Source organism: Asparagus officinalis, chromosome 6 (assembly GCF_001876935.1).
Source record: "Asparagus officinalis chromosome 6, Aspof.V1, whole genome shotgun sequence".
NCBI lineage: Eukaryota > Viridiplantae > Streptophyta > Magnoliopsida > Asparagales > Asparagaceae > Asparagus > Asparagus officinalis.
The window spans coordinates 21,768,518-21,785,145 of NC_033799.1; the positions used below are offsets into that span (position 1 = coordinate 21,768,518).

At 39.4% G+C, this 16,628-nt stretch overlaps 1 pseudogene; it reads right to left on the reverse strand.

Moving 5' to 3' along the window:
* Positions 10,252 to 15,427, reverse strand: LOC109845891 (annotated as a pseudogene).

A 16,628-nucleotide genomic window follows, 5' to 3' on the forward strand; every position in this document is an offset into this window, starting at 1 on the left:
AACATTGTTAACAAGACCATTGGTCATTCCTCTCTTTGGTCTCTTCCCAACTGAATTTGACTTGAAGATGCCTTTTGAATCGACACGGACTCAACTGATAGATCCCGACTTGAAGACGCCTTACGTCTTGGACTCGGGTCACATAGATGAGTTGGCCAGCTTATAGCTTAGACTTGAGTTAGTTATTTTAACCATATATTTTGTTCTTCTAAGTTTGACACGTGGTAAGTTTAAGGGCATAGTAAGTTTCAGGGTATAACAATAACATTGTCGAGCAGAGCCCGCAATAAAATTCCTTGTAGCTTAATCTTGTCCAAGAGAAGCCTGGAAAGTCTGCTGAGTAAAGTGATTGATCCTTTGGTCTGCAAAGAGATACATCACGACCATTTAAAATAAAGACAAGATGCAAATTAAAAGAAGCTCAAAGATGAAAAGTTACAAGTTGAGTTATGTTTGAGAAAAGGCACCAAGAAATTTACATCAGTTATTACCAAAGGGAAACACAGCACTTGCTGCACAAATAGAACCATTTTTATAATATGGGAACGTTTTCTTTCCTTTCATTTTGTGACTGTGTGAGGTGGTGTGTGGGAATCACTTGTTCATTGTGAAGTATGCTGAGTAAGGATAGGAGAGCAAGGATATGAGCACTTATATGAGTGCAGGAGTTAGAATGAGTCACATGTATGTGTCTACAATGAATTCAAAAAATTCAAGATACAAATATGACGTGGCTATGGTAAAATAACGTAGCACGGAAATGATAAACCTCGGAATCCATCAAGGGGTATTCTATGAATCCACAAAGAATAATATTTGAATCCACAAAGAGACAACCTTGAACCCACAAAGTAATATAAAACATAATTTTATTGATAAAAGTAATCTGCTCAATTTAGGGTTACATGACTCATCTTAAAAAGGAAAAAAATAGACTCATAATAAAACTATAATTACAAAAAATAAAAAGTATCAAATCCTACATTAAAAAGATTCCATATAATAGAGGAAACAAATTAGTCCAACATGAATCAAAATTGAATTTGTTTCCTAGTCTAAATAGACTCTAACCTTATTACTAAAAATAAACTAAATATTAATTATTTTTGGATTTCTACTAATAACTAGTGCTACTGATGAGATTTTAAAAACCTAACAATCCGATTGGTGTTGTCTCATCGAGATAAGCGATTTACATATATAATATGTCAGAATCTGCCTTCTGGATTGGAAGATATGATCATTTTTTTTGAAAAACAATAATATGTATGTATGTGCATTTTGCTTGTGATTTTCCTGATCCTCCATGAAATTATCCGTCATGTGACATATATTAGTCTCCCCTTGTTGTAAGAAGCTCGACCCCGAGCTTATATTTGTTTGAATAGTAGCTTCCTTGATAAACACTTTTCTTGTCCCGTGTCAACCATCGTCCGCCTTATACTTAGCATTGATCTTCTTCATCTATTCTTTTACCTCTTCGGCTAGGGATTCTTCTAAAACAAGCTTTTAAATAAATCTTTCCCACATCATGTTTATGTGACTGATGGCAAGTGGATCTATAGATGACTTGAAAAACTCCTCCAAATTTTTTCCTTATTGTTTTTTATATTCTTGCGCCTGAACTATCATCAAAAGCTTCTTAAAATTATTCACAACCTTTGCTTCCAAAGAAAATTCTCCATCATACTCCATACACAATTCTTTTATCTCCTTTGTCTCGAGATCTCCACCAAGCAATTCACACATATCATCAATTGCCTCACTCTCTATTTTATCCTTCTCCTCTATCAGGACAATATTAATATGTACAAATTGCTAACAGTCTCTCTGAAAATACCGTACATAATATCCATCTTCACTATCATATTACCATCAACATCAGGAGCCTCAGGACGAATCTTGATGGTGGCAGAATCTTTCTTTTCAGTGGTGAATGTCTCGTTGTCTGCCACTAGAGAAACCTTCTCCTTAACAAACTCTGTCTTAAATGCCTTTAGTTCAATGATTGACATAATTGATGAAGTATTTGTTGGTGCTTCTTCGGTGCTCTTCACAAATCCAAACACTTTCTCAGAGATGAATTGAGGTTTCCATAATCATAAGTAGTTTGATAACTCTCTAAAAACATTGTTGGCCTTCTTGTTTTGATGATGATTTACAAACAATTTACATCTAATATTGTTAATTTGTCTAGTGTTTGTGTTTTATATTTATTCTAGGCAAACAATATGTTGGAGGATGGATGGAATTGCGCTTCAACGATGATATCCAATGGAGGTTGGTGGAATAGTGGTTGAAGCCTATACAATTCAAGTTAAAGATCCAATTACAAGTTTCATCCAAGTTTACCAAGTTGAGCTACAATGAAGATATATCAATCTTGGGTAATTTAGTTTAGGAGTTTATATTATGTGTGTTAGTACCTTAAGCTCAATATAATATACACACACATTTATTGGTTTCCATGTATATATATAGTTATATATATACATATATGTTTTGGTTTGATAGTTTTCAAGTTTTACTATAAAACAATTAAATATAATTAGAAAACATATTTTTGTTTCATACTTACATGCATATATATGATTTCATCAATATCAATTTTATTCAGTTCAATGAAATCATGTTTTAGTGCATTATATGTGTATTTTGATAAAATACTATATTCATTGTTTATAGATTTCATAACAATAGTTTACATCTTTCTTCAAGTCTATAAAATCATTTTGTATTGTTTCAAAATATGGTTAAGCTAAAATGTCAAAACTCATATGTTCACATTTTTATGTTTTGGACTATTTTGCAAAATAATGATATTTTTCATTTGGGAGGTCCTTTTTAAAAACCAGTTTTTGTAGCATGTGTATTATCATGTCTATAATCATTCCTTAAAGTTTTATATTTTTTAGAATTTATTTGATATTTTTAAACCCTGTTTATAGTTGGTTTTTACTGTGCAAAATAGACTGTGTGCATGTCATGAGTCGACTCATGAACAGTGACGAGTCGACTCACAAAGTCTTGCACAGTTATCGTTTGTTTCTGCTGAGTCGACTCATAACTTCATGAGTCAACCCATGCATGATGAGTCGACTCATGAATTTTATGAGTCGACCCATTAGTTGTTTATAGCCTGTAACGGCTAGTTATGAGTCGATTCATGAACAGTGACGAGTCGACCCATAACACTGTAACGGTTATATTTGTACAGAATCAGATTTCTGATTCTTGGGCTTTTCCTTTGGGGTTTTTAGCTGAGATTTTGGGTGGCTATATATACCCCATTGCTCTCATTCTTTAAGCATCTAAGAAGTTTTTAAACAAGGTTTAATAAGGGTTTAAGTTTGGTTTAAGTTTGTTTAAGAAACTTTTAAGTATTTGGAAGTTTGAGTTTATGAAATCAATTTCACAAGAGCTTGAGGAGATCATCTATTGGTGTTTGAGCATCCAACTCTTCTCCTTCCACTCTTGATCTATAGAGAAGTTTTCTAAACTCAATCTAGCTTTATATTTTATATTGTTTGATTATCATTTTATTAAGCTAGTGTTTATATTGAGTTTAGTTAATTTTATTTTCTCTTTGTTTACACATACACAATCATTGAGCTTATTGTATTTACATTCATAGTATAATTAGGTTGTGGGATTGTGTAACTTAGAGAGTGAGCTTATAATTCGTCTTCATCCATTGTAGAGAATGTTTGCGTCGAAAAATTAATGTATTCATTACGGTATTCATTACAACTTCGGTCGTTATAATGAAAACAAAAAGATAATCTTTTTATAAGATCTTTACACAATGGGTTCAGATCCTTCGAATAGCTCCTTCTTTATGCCGAAGTTCGCCGGGATCTGATTTGCCTTCGCTGAAATTCGTGCTCCTTGACTCCTCAATCCAGCAACACCTCCACGTCTTGATAATAATTCGTCCCCCGCTGAAAGGAGGCCCTAGGCTTGTATTTATAGGGCTTCGGAAGCGGTTATTTGGATGAGAACAAGTGATTTGGCCTTATCTTTAGTTAATAACAGCCTAACCACGTTTGTAGATGATATCAAGTCAGTTGGGAACCTCTGGAACTGAAAAGATCTCGAGAAAATCGTCAAAACCGTCGAAAAACACATCAGGGGGTCAAAACAGCGCGACGGGTCGATCTGACCCGCGGGGGCGCGGGTCGGCTTTGGCCGACCCGCCGACCTGCGGGTCGGCCTTGGCCGACCCGCCAAAACGCGGATCGGCCTTGGCCGACCCGCCGACATGCGGGTCGGTTTTGGCCGACCCGCGCCTCCGCGGGTCGGTTTGGTCCGTACCGCGCGGCGCGCTTTTGGGCTTCGCTGACTTTCGTGTTTTTCGGTTCTTCCGTGACTTGTATTTTTTCCCCGTTTTATATATTTGATCGTCTTGTTGACTTGCACGCTTCGTTGCGGGATTAACTGTAGAACGAGCGTCGGTTGATATACGCGCGTGTTTGATTAATGCACGTGTGTTGACCGACGCGCCCGAACTGATTGACGCGTGAACTGATTGACATGCACGAGCTGAATGATGCGTGCGTGTTAACTGACTGTTGGGCGCGTTTGTACGCTTTGAGTTGTTTAACGCGTGCGGTCCACTTGGCGTTTGCCATCGTGGTGGTTCGTTGTCGTATTATCAACAATTTGCCGATTCGCTTCATGCGCTTGTCGATGTCGGATAATCCTCTTTGCTTCGGATAATAATGTTCATCGCCTTTTCTTTGTCTTGAGCTATGTGCGGACACCCATAAGCATTTTTAGACGCCTACAGATACCCCCTCCAAAGTATTTCAGACTCATTCTTTTATAGAGGAGTCTGGAATGCTTGAGATAAGATAGGCCATCTCCTAAATTTCGTAGAGTGACCTTGAACTATCTCAATTCTTAACTTCTTCAGTCTTCAATCTATTCATTATTTCGTCGAATAGGTAAAGTTCTTCCGGCGCTGCGTTTATCGTCTGACCGCTGTCGAAATCTTAAACTGAGATTGGTGTGTAACTTTCTGAACTTAGCTCGTGCCATTGAGTTGACTTTGAACTGATCCTCTCCATCGGGAATTCATATCTGATTGTAACTGAAATCCTTGGAGTCATCTTTTGCCTCATTTTGGCGAAATTGCTGATGCGTTGACCGGCATCGATCTTTACTGTAACGCGTTTGACCGGCGTTAACCAGTTTATACTCGTACGTTTGCTGGAGTCTACACAGTTTAAGCTCTTAAGGCATTGGAGCGTGACGATCCCGAATGTTGGGCTGCAGGGACGTAGACTTTAAGGGTTTTTGGCAAACCCTCAGCCTTCAACGGATTTGGCGTACCTTTACCGATTACCGTTTGAATCGGGCTTTCATGCGGATTGTTTAAGTCCGTTCCGCACGTGACGTTGTGCTAAAGGAATGAACTCCCATAGACTTGATGCTACGATATTGAATACGTAGACTTCGCCATTGTTACGGGAATAGGCTACCCGGCAACGTGTGTTAGACGCTGACCTATCCCTACTTAGGCTTCGGGATAAAAGTCCCCAGATTGGAATTCTGGTGTCTTCTTTAATCGGTGAAAGACTAAACCGGCAACGTGAGTTAGGCGTTGACTTATCCCTACTTAGGGTTCGGGATAAAATTCCCCGCGTGTGTGAAGCACGGATTTTGGCGTTATGACTAACGACTTGCCACAATATCAAATATGTGGGCTTTTGTTCTTTTTACGGTTAAGAACTAACCGGCAACGCGTGTTAGGCGTTGACTTATCCCTACTTAGGCTTCGGGATAAAATTCCCCATACATAAAAGGCATGGATTTTTGTTGCTACGATGCTGAATACGTAGACTCGGTCGTTTTTTATGGGGACGAACCACCCAGCAACGCGGGTTAATCGCTGACTTATACCTACTTAGGCTTCGGGATAAAATGCCCCAGACTGGATTCTGGTATCTTTTTCAATCGGTGAAAGACTAAACCGGCAATGCGTGTTAGGCGTTGACTTATCCCTGCTCAGGATTCGGGATAAAATTCCCTGTGCCTGTGAGGTACGTATTTTAGGAGTTGAAAAAGTGGTGTCTTTTCTTGGGGCAAAGACGTACTCGAAATGGAAAAGGAAGAATTTTATATTCTATCTTCCAACACCGAAGAGGAAGAATTTTATATTCTATCTCCAGTTGGAAAGGAGACTCGAGGTGAGATCTCCACCCCCAGAATCCGGAAAGGTGAAACTAGGAGTGGGATCTCCACTCCGAGAATCAAAAAGATTCGGATAACCCTAACTGTCGGAAGGTTTGATTACCGAACTAAAGATAAATTTCTCATTTATCGAGAGTGAATTGTGGTTTTGGTCCTAACTGTAGGAAGGTTTGACCATGCGGGAGTTTGAGATGACCCTAACTGTAGGAAGGTTTGATCACTCGATTTGAAAGTGGACCTCTCGTTCATTGGAGGAATCAAGAGGGGATTTTGGATTTGGCCCTAACTGTAGGATGGTTTGACCGAGTAGGATGTTTGAGATGATCCTAACTGTAGGAAGGTTTGACCGCTCGATTTGTGGATCTCTCGTTCATTGGAGTAGGAGTTTAGTGTTTATCACTTTGTTCATAATGATCGGGTTATCCCTAAGAATATTACATTTAACATTCTTTCGGGAACTTCCCGTTACATGAATTATCCACCCCCATATTTCTTTGCAAAAATGGGTGTGACATTATGATTAGTTATATGACCGGGTTATCCTTAAGAATATTAAATCGTTACATGTCTGGGTTATCCTTAAGAATATTAGCGTAACATTCTCCAGGAACTTCCCATCAATGGTAGGAAACAGTTTAGACTCATATACCTATTAGAGTATTGAAAGGAGCAGTTTATACTCTTATACTTGTCGGAGTGTTCATTCGGTTTAATTGAGCGATATAACGCCGGCTTTAACCAAGGTTTGGATGCTATTCTTAAGAGCGAAACAAGCCTTAGTAGGATGAAGGATCCTCCTATGGTACGCACAGTACTTCGGATCCACAGTATTATCAGCTTCCTCCTGATCTGGGATAGGTTGTAGCTTGATCTTGTTATTTTCAAGGAGAGACTCGAAAATAGCCGGAACATCTTCGTCCTTGAAGGAGTACTCTTTTTAGAGTCTCGGATCCGAAGTCTTTTGCTACCTTCGGGGTTGTTGTTGCGATGTCTGATTAACGTCTACAATCGCTGCATGTGCCTTTCCTTTACCACAGGAGGCGAAGTTTGAGTTCGGAAGATTCACCGTCGGTTGGCTCCTCTCGGCTTTCTTCCTTCGGAGGAAGCATTCGGCCCACTCTCCGCGCATCTTCAACTCTTTCGAAGTGTTGGACGGTGCGACTCCCATAACTTCTAATATCTCAATAGATAGGTTGTTATGACATGTCTGGAGGATGAAGTCCTCCGTGATCGGATCTCGGCAGTTCATTGCTTTATTCCGAAAGCGCTTGACGAAGTCGTCGACTGTCTCGTCATCTTCTTGTTTCTCATCGAAAAGTGTTCTGATGGATACCTCGTCGTCGTCATCAAAGAAGTTACCAAGGAATGAGTTCTCTATATCGTCCCAGTTGTTAATACTTCCGGGCTTGAGACGGCGGTACCAATCGAAGGCCGGTCCGCGAAGAGTGCCAACGAATGATCGAACCATCAAGGCTTCATTGCCGGAGATCATACCCAAGTGAGACTTGAAGTAGATCAGATATTGAGTGGGTGAACCCTTCCCGTCAAACGGCGTGAAGTTAATCAAGTTGAACTTCGCCGGGTATGCTATTGTGTCCCACTCTCTTGGATATGGACATGGAATGCCAGTCCTCTTTACCTCTCGATCAGACATTAGAGCATTGATTTTACTCTCAAGATCTTTCATTTTCTCATCCTCGCTCGTATCGGGCTTTGGACGATTCTTAAGAGGAATAACAGGGCCACCCCTAGCGTTGTCGTCTTTAGTGGGGCCACCCCCAGCGTTTTGGTCAACGGGAGGGTCATCAGCATTGAGACGTTGGTCATCAGCATTGAGACGTTCATCCACATCTGAATCGCTGCCTGCTTGATCAGTACGGTTGCGATGGCTAGATTCACCAAACTGATTGGATAGAGCCTGAATTTGTTGGTCATGCTCTTCCCTTATCCGTAGCATAGCCATTTCCATTTCAATCTTGAATGTCTCTTTCTGTTTGGTTAGAGCATCCTCAAGAATTTTGGCGATTTGCTCGGTATTGATCATGAACACTTCGTGGGATTGTCCTGGACTGGATACCGTATTATCAGAAGCAATTGCCGAGTTAGCATCTGATGCTTCATCATCCGATGATTAACTTCTTTGCATTCTCTGGTAGTCCCTACGTCTGGTGGTCCCTACGCGTAGCCGAGTCAGACGATGCGATACGAGAGTCCGACATAGGTCTTTTTTGACCTATTATTTGCCGTAGTGATACGGGGGAGGAATCTTCAACTCGCAGATCGAGTTTAAGGTCTTGGCCAAAGGAGAGGTCTTTTTTGATTCCTTTGATCTCGGTTACAACTTGATTACAAAAGAGAGGAAAACGAATTTGGTTTTCCCCTTTGTTTAAAACTGGGTTCTTCTTGGCAGCGATGGAGTGCTTCCTTCGATTGATTGCGTCGAACTTGCTCTCCGTTGACGATCCGACCGTCTTTATCTCGTGGGAACGATGAACTTTCGTGGAAAGTTTTATGAATAACTCTGAATGAGTTTAAGAACTCTGAACGAGTTTGAACTCTGTGAATAGAGTTGTTGGAACCGAAAATTCGGTTAATAATCAAGCTGTTTTTCTGTTGTTGAAGGATTCTCTCAGATTTGATTTTCTGAGGTTGGTTCAAAAATCCTATCTCCAAGGATTTCGTTGCTGTTGTTGCCGAATCTCCAAACCTGAGTGGTTTTGATGATGAAGAATCCAACCCTTGATCTGATTATCAAAAATCCGATCCCTCACCTCTTAGTTTTTAAAGAGCCAGCCCCTTTAACCAACTCGTCTGGTTTAGATTCTGATGATCCAACCCTCTATTCTGTTGGGTTTGTTGAGCTTTTATAGGGGGATAGGAGATTGTAACTGACTCCTATATCCGCTCCTATGTGGGCGAAAATCCCTCAGGACGTGGGATAAACGGTTTTGGAACTGAACACCATTGAATGCGAGGGTCGCTCACGTTTGGCTTGTGCATTGTCGACGCGAGGGTCGCTGTTGGTTGAACACCATTGAACGCGAGGGTCGCTCGCGTTTGGTTTGTGCCTTGATGACGCGAGGGTCGCTGTTGGTTGAACACCTTTGAATGCGAGGGTCGCTGTTGGTTGAACACCATTGAACGCGAGGGTCGCTCACGTTTGGCTTGTGCATTGACGACGCGAGGGTCGCTGTTGGTTGAACACCATTGAACGCGAGGGTCGCTCACGTTTGGCTTGTGCATTGACGACGCGAGGGTCGCCTTCATTTCCAACTTGGTGACGCGGGGATGACATCCGCGTTTCAGAAGGAGTTAGTTGATTTGTAACTTCTTCTGTAGTGCGTTGCAAGGACCGTCGTTCAGTAATCCTAGCTTTAGCTGTTGTGGAGTGTGAAAGTCGTCAGATTGTAACTTTCACTGTAGATTGTGAAGACTGCTGAATAGAGCTTTTTCATCAATCGTCAGAAGTGTCGTTAAATTGTAACTCTTCTCGATCTATGTGAACAGCCCTCCATTTGCAACTTTCGTTCACCGACCCGAAAACTATTTGATTGTAGCTTTCGTTGTAGGAGCTAGACGGGAATCAACATCCATAGTGTCTTAAAGATGAATATTCGCCCATAGCTCTCTATCAAGCAACTCACCAACTGAGTCCAACTTTTTATTTCTGAAATCGTCCCACTGCTCATCAGCATCTCTAATAGTTGCTATGATATTAGCCATGCTGTTGTCACAGCCATCAAGATCAATCATCTCAGAAGTGAGGTCGCGTTTGTGGCAATTGTGGAGTTGTGGATGCAGTGATTGGGAAGTCGTCTGATTGTGACCTCCGTTGTCGGAGCTTATTTGAATAAGCTATCTATTGTGATTTTTAGACAGCCTACAGATGTTCAAATATACTACAAACTCCACCATCCTGTATGTAAATATGTTTAGATTCTTAGGTTGTTTTCTAATGATATGTCATTATCCAAATAATATCAAGCAATTAACTATATACTGTCAATTTCATAAAGTCTGAAACACAAGATGAAAACAATATGAAGATTACAAACCTCAAAGAAAATCTTCAACTGTTAAAATTCCAGATTTATTCAACCGCTTGTGGAATGAACCATCCTTCCCGATTTTTTCCAATCGCCAAACCTCATCCTTTAGAGCAGGTGTGTAGTGTTTCTTGTATACTGTAAAAAGTTAAAAGGAAAGAAGTGTTTAGAAGACAACTTTTGAGGGGACTATAATGGAGAACTGCAAATAAACATGTAGCAAACGCACATTCCCTTCTGTTATCTTTGACGGTAAAAGCTTTCATTTTTGCCTCTCGAACGCGAATTCCCTCACAGAAGCCTGAAGCAACCTTCAGACCAAGCCTAAATTTTCTACTACGTATTCAGCTAGATATGTCGGTAAATATAAGGTTTCCCAGGGTCCCAACACCTTCTTTAAGTGATACCTGCAAATCCCCAGTCAACAGTGGCCTCTTTCATTCTCGTTCTTTGACTACATGGCTTTCAAACTCTTCCTTCATCCAGCTATCTTCATCTTCATTGTTGAAATCGCCCTCAAGAACAACAATGTCTAATTTTATAGACGCCTCAGTTCCTGATGTAACAACATGGACAGTATTTGCATCGAGCAATACAACATGAATTGTAGCTCCCTGCACCCCTTCAGATCACCTCCCATAAACAGGCGCAAGGACAACCTTGGCCTGAAATGCAACTGCAAGTTTCTTCCTTCTGGACCTTGTATTTGCTTTGGAGGAGACCTGATTCACGTGATGTATGATATAAGAGGTTTAGATTTGAATGAGTAATCAAGCATATTAAAATAAAATAAAGTTAAGAAAAAATGATCTGAATAAAGTACAATACAGGAACTTGAATGAGTAACCGCATCACCAAAAATAAAAAAGCTAACATGGTAATGTTTTCAAATTTGAGTGCTGTCAAATAAAATGCTCTTGAGCTCTGAGAAATGCTTCATACTTAAGTATTAACGTAAGACATAAATGTTACCTGACCCCAAAGATGCATAAATGGATATCCTTCAGGTAACCATGATATGAGGTAGGAAATAAGAAATTCAATGTGACCAAAAGATTAAACATGACTTATATATAAGCAGCCTTAAAACTAAAAGGCTGAACAAAACCCAGTAAAATAAGATTACATCATTGCAAAATAAACCATGATGTTTATTGGCATATTTTAATTTTCCAATTGCAGATGTACCATCAAAATCGAACCACACACAAGTTTCTTACTTCCACGTGACGACAATAAAAATGGCTAGAGTAGGCGAATGTTACTCATGAATATATAATCCATAAAATAAGATGATATAGAGTTCTAAAGCAAGGATGTATCCAGCAGTAAGTATTAATAGAGTTAAATTATAAAGCAAGAACATATCCAGCAGCAAGTGTCAATATCCCGCACCTTCCACCAAGTCTAGCAGGACCCAACTTTGCTAAAGCCCGCTCCACTTCTTCACTAACCTACACAAGCACAAAGTAAAACACAGACCCGATGAAAATAAGAACATATATGATCAGAATCCAATTGAATTGATGAAGGAACACGTTTGCTGACTTATGAATTTGATTTCATAATATTTTAATTATAACAATTTATATTTTGTATGCATAGTATTCCAAAGTATTTCTGGAATATGAAGTGATGTAGCTTTAGTATGAATTTGATTACATCCTTGAAACAATGATTATTCTCGCATTTGAATGCAGACTTACCATTGTTGTGCGCAGCGGAAATTTCGACAACACCTCTGGTGCTCGACAAGAGAGTAGATCTCAACAAAATCCCTGTTTCACAAAGAAAACAAGAATCGAAAGCAAAATATCTCAACAAAGTGGGATATCAGTTCTTCCTCTCATCAGTTCTAGGACTGACTTGTCGAGGGAACCTAAACTCTCTATTACAAATCACAGCACAAACACAAACAACTAATTTTAACGTGGTTCGGCAAGTTACCTATGTCCACGGGGCAAGGAGGGGGGATCTACTATTAGAGAGAAAAAATACAAATGGGTTTACAATCACACAACTCTCACAAATTAAACCCTCAAATAGGCTCCTTGCTTTTCTTCTCAAAAATATCAGCATCCAAAAACTTTTCTTTCTGCCAATTTTCCCCTTTACAGCCGCCAAAGTCTGCTTCTCCCCTTTTGCACACCTCTTCACGAAGCCATAGGGTGGGTATTTATATCCGCTGATTCTTAGCCTCCCACACGGTTACATCCGTTGGTTCTTAGCCTCCCACGTGGTTACATCCGCTAGGTCTTAGCCTCCCACGCTGTTAAATCCGCTGGATCTTTGCCTACCACACGCAAATTCAAGACCCGCTGGTTGCTTCTATCTCTTCACGCAGAACCTTTGAGAACCCGTTGAATCTTAGCCTCCACTTGCTTTATCTCCTCACGCACCACTCTAAAACCCGCTGGACTCCCCACTTGCTTTATCCAACAACCATTGGCTTCAAAGTTCCCAAATCCCAACCAAAATAAAATAAGCATGATTACTTGGATTAGGATATTTGGAGAAATTCGTTGTATTATCTCCTATGTGCATTAATATTGATCAGGATTTGATGAAGTAAAAATTGCATATGGATTGTGTGATTGACCCAAAAGACAATCTTACCCATGGACAAATAAATAGCAGCTCACAAGAGCTTTTTTTTGCCCACTAAGAATTAGGAACTTCAGCTCATGTGTAGACAATATTAAACAAAAATCATATGCAAAATTCATCCTGAATGGTTTCTTGTCATGTTTTTCAGGGGGGAGTCCAAACATTCAATAGCAAATGAATTCCCTATCAATTGCTACAAGTGCATGATGTATACTACCAGTAGTTATATGCTACTTAAACATTATAAACATTTTTAAAAGTAAATTAGATGATAAGGAGATAAAGGTGTTCTAAATCATGTTAAAAGATTTATAGCATAATCTGCTAGGTACATTCTTTTAGACTAATCTCAAAGTCCTATAACAGCTTCAATGGTTATCCTCTTTGAAGCATTTCATCTTCGTATAAGTTAAAAGAGTTTACAAATACATCTCTTTCAACACTCACATTCTGTCACAGTTGCTCAACCGTACATATCATAATCCTCTTATTTTTGGAAAAGTACATAACCAAAAGAATCCACTTGTTATGTTCACCTTATGTTCACCCATTTCATTCTACATATTATTTGGCTATCTCATCAACTTTCCTGCACTAAATAAACCTTCCCTTCTCTCCCACAAAAGACTTTGTACTTTATTGCTCTATCAACGACAGTCATAAATGTTGCATCTCAAATCTTTTGGTGGATAGTGACCAACTCATATTTTCGTGCTCCTTCTCTGTCGAAGACTACCTCCGTTAGATTAGCAATCACCTTACATGTTTCAATGCTCGGTCCATTTCATCTAATCTAAACATTTCGTATTTAAAAGTTTGCTAATATTTATTCACATCCATTAGTAACCATGCATGCAATTTTACTAATCAAGCAAAGGAAAAACATAGCTATACTACAAAACACATCTAATATTTACAGAGACAGACAGTAATTTCATAGCCAATCAAGTAACATAGCTATACTACAAAACACATCTAATATTTACAGAGACAGACAGTAATTTCATAGCCAATCAAGTTAAGGTACTCCTAACGCAAACCTAATCACTTTTTCCCATGTAGGCTGTCTAAAAATTACAATAGATAGCTGAGTCCCCATCAAACACCGAGGATAGAAGTTACAATCTGACGACTTCCAGAAGGCTACAATTCGAAGATTTTCACATGTCAATGAGTTAAAGCAAAGCAAAGCTCTGACAAAAAGGGATTACAAATCAACGATCTCTTCAAACCAAGACATGAAAGTGCTCCCCGCATACCACCGTCAAGACACTACACCGATTCAATCACTTACGCAGCTTCTTATGTGAGATGATTGATCTTGATGGCTGCGACAACAACATGACTAATATTATATTAGTAACCATTAGAGATGCTGATGAGCAGTGTAATGATATTTGACACACTCAGTGGAGATCATGACTTGTAGTTGATAGAGCGTTATTGAGATGCCTCAATTGTTACAAATAGCCTGAATAGAACCTTCTCTACTGGTCATTGGTGTCATCCATATATAAAGACAGAGAAACTCGAACGCAACTCATCAACCGCTGCTCGAACGCAGCTCATCAGCGCCGTCGAACGCAGCACCAATCGCTGCCAAGCACAGCTCGAACGCAGCTCCATATCGCTGCCAAGCACAGCTTGAACGCAGCTCTATATCGCTGCCAAGCACAGCTACAGAGTAAAGGATCGGATTTTGGATAAGGAGATCAAGGGCGGATTTTTGTTGAGGGGATCTTTCAGGCGAGATTGGATTTTGGAGAAGATCTTTCGATCAAATCTTCCAGAATCAGAAAAAAGGAGGATTGACTCCTTACACAGTCTGGGAAATCAACAAACGGAGGAACTCTGAACCGTCGATATTTGGCTTATTAACCGAATTATTTTCAGTTCAAACAACTCTATCATCAGAGTTTGTTACTTGTTCTGAATCACGAAACTCGTCAAGAGTTATCAACCAGACAAGACAGTTGTTCCAGTGAGTATAGATATTCGGATCGTCAACGAGAAGCAAACTCGGCGCAAGCGTTCAAGGGAGGCATCTCATCGCTACCAAGAAGAACCCAGAATTAAACAAAGGAGAGAATCCCGATCATTCTCTTCTCTTTTGTAATCGGAAATCCAATTGTAATTGAGAGTTGAGAGAGTTGTAAACATTCTTTTTCTAAACAAGTTAGAAAGAATAAAAATCAAATACAGTTCTTTCATTCAATTTCTTATTTGCAAATTTTCCACCAAACATCCCACATTTTTTCTTCCTTCACAGACAAGAACCTTCAAGCTCTCAAATTGAAGTAACCATTCGCCTGTAAATAGTAGCAAAATAAACTTCAGAAAACAATTGCAAACCCCAAAAGACTTGATTTTGCCCAAAATCATCACCTTCAGTTTTCAATTCTCTTCTTAAATCAATTCACAGCCTTCACTCCACTAAACTATCCAACTAAATTGGAAACTAATTGAATTAACCGGAGCGATATCGACCAAACAGCAAGTACCTTAGCAGTGGACGCCATTTCCATCCCTCCAACGCCTGAGAATTGGAGAGAACCCTCCAAACTGACACTCGCCGCCATCTCGGTTCGCCGAAAAAGGACCGAAACCCTACCAAAGACTCATCGTCGTCGCCGGCTAGGGTTTGTTCGTGATCGTAACCGATGCCCAAAATTTTAGAAGTAAGGAGATGATGGCGAAGGGGTGTGGTGATGACAAGGATATAACACTCATCGTTGGAAATTAATGATTTAAGAAAGTGGGACGTAACTGAAGGTGGCTGCTAACCGACGGGGTGGAAAATGAAAGGAACGAAGGGTTTTAGGCTCCCGATTTATTAACCCTGTGAAACTATGGGCTTGTTTGGATTGAGGGGAATGAGGGTGAAGGGAAGTTAGGGGAACCATTCACCTCCATTCACCTTGTTTGGGAACACTTAGGAGGTGAAGTTAATTCATCTCTATTCACTTTGGTTCACCCCCTAATAGTATAAAAATTGTTACCCCCCAAATTGGGGTGTAACCAAGGGGAAGGGAATTCTCTTCCCTTCACTCAGTTTCCCTTAACTTACCTTCACCCCTACGAATCCAAACATGTCCTATCAGAAGCTATAAATTTGTTATATTTACAATATTTGAAGGGTATTTTAGGAAAGAGAAAGTTTTTCTAGAACTCACTCTTTTAAAGGGTATATATATATATAAATATATATATATAAGGAGAGAGAATATCACATGGTGGGGATTGTGCCACATCATTTTCAAGGAGGAAATCCCCTCCTATGACAAGGATATATATATATATATATATCAGTTGACTGATTCATCATATAGTCATTTTTAAAATCTTTCTGGCAAGTCGACCGATAATTATATCAGTCGACTGTTTGATCAAATAGTCTTTGTTAAAAGTTTCCGGCCAGTCGACTGATGAGTCCACCAGTTGACTGACATAGATAGTTTATTATTGTTTGATTTTGATTTTCAAATTACATTAGTCATTTATGGTAGTTAAAAATCAAAATTTTGACAGTAAATTTAAACTCATAAGTTATGTCTTTTGGTCAATATATATACTTTTGAGTTCACTTTTCAAAATACAAGCTTTTCATTCAAAATTTTGATATACTCTCAAGTTGAAAATCTAAAACTTTTTCTCTCTTGCCTTCGATTTTCAAAAAGCTTTCAAATTGTTGTTAGGCATCCAAAGAGAGATCCTATTAGCCACTGAGATCATGTCTTCATCAAGGCTTATAAGGCAAAGTGTTGTAATCTTCTTCAAAGT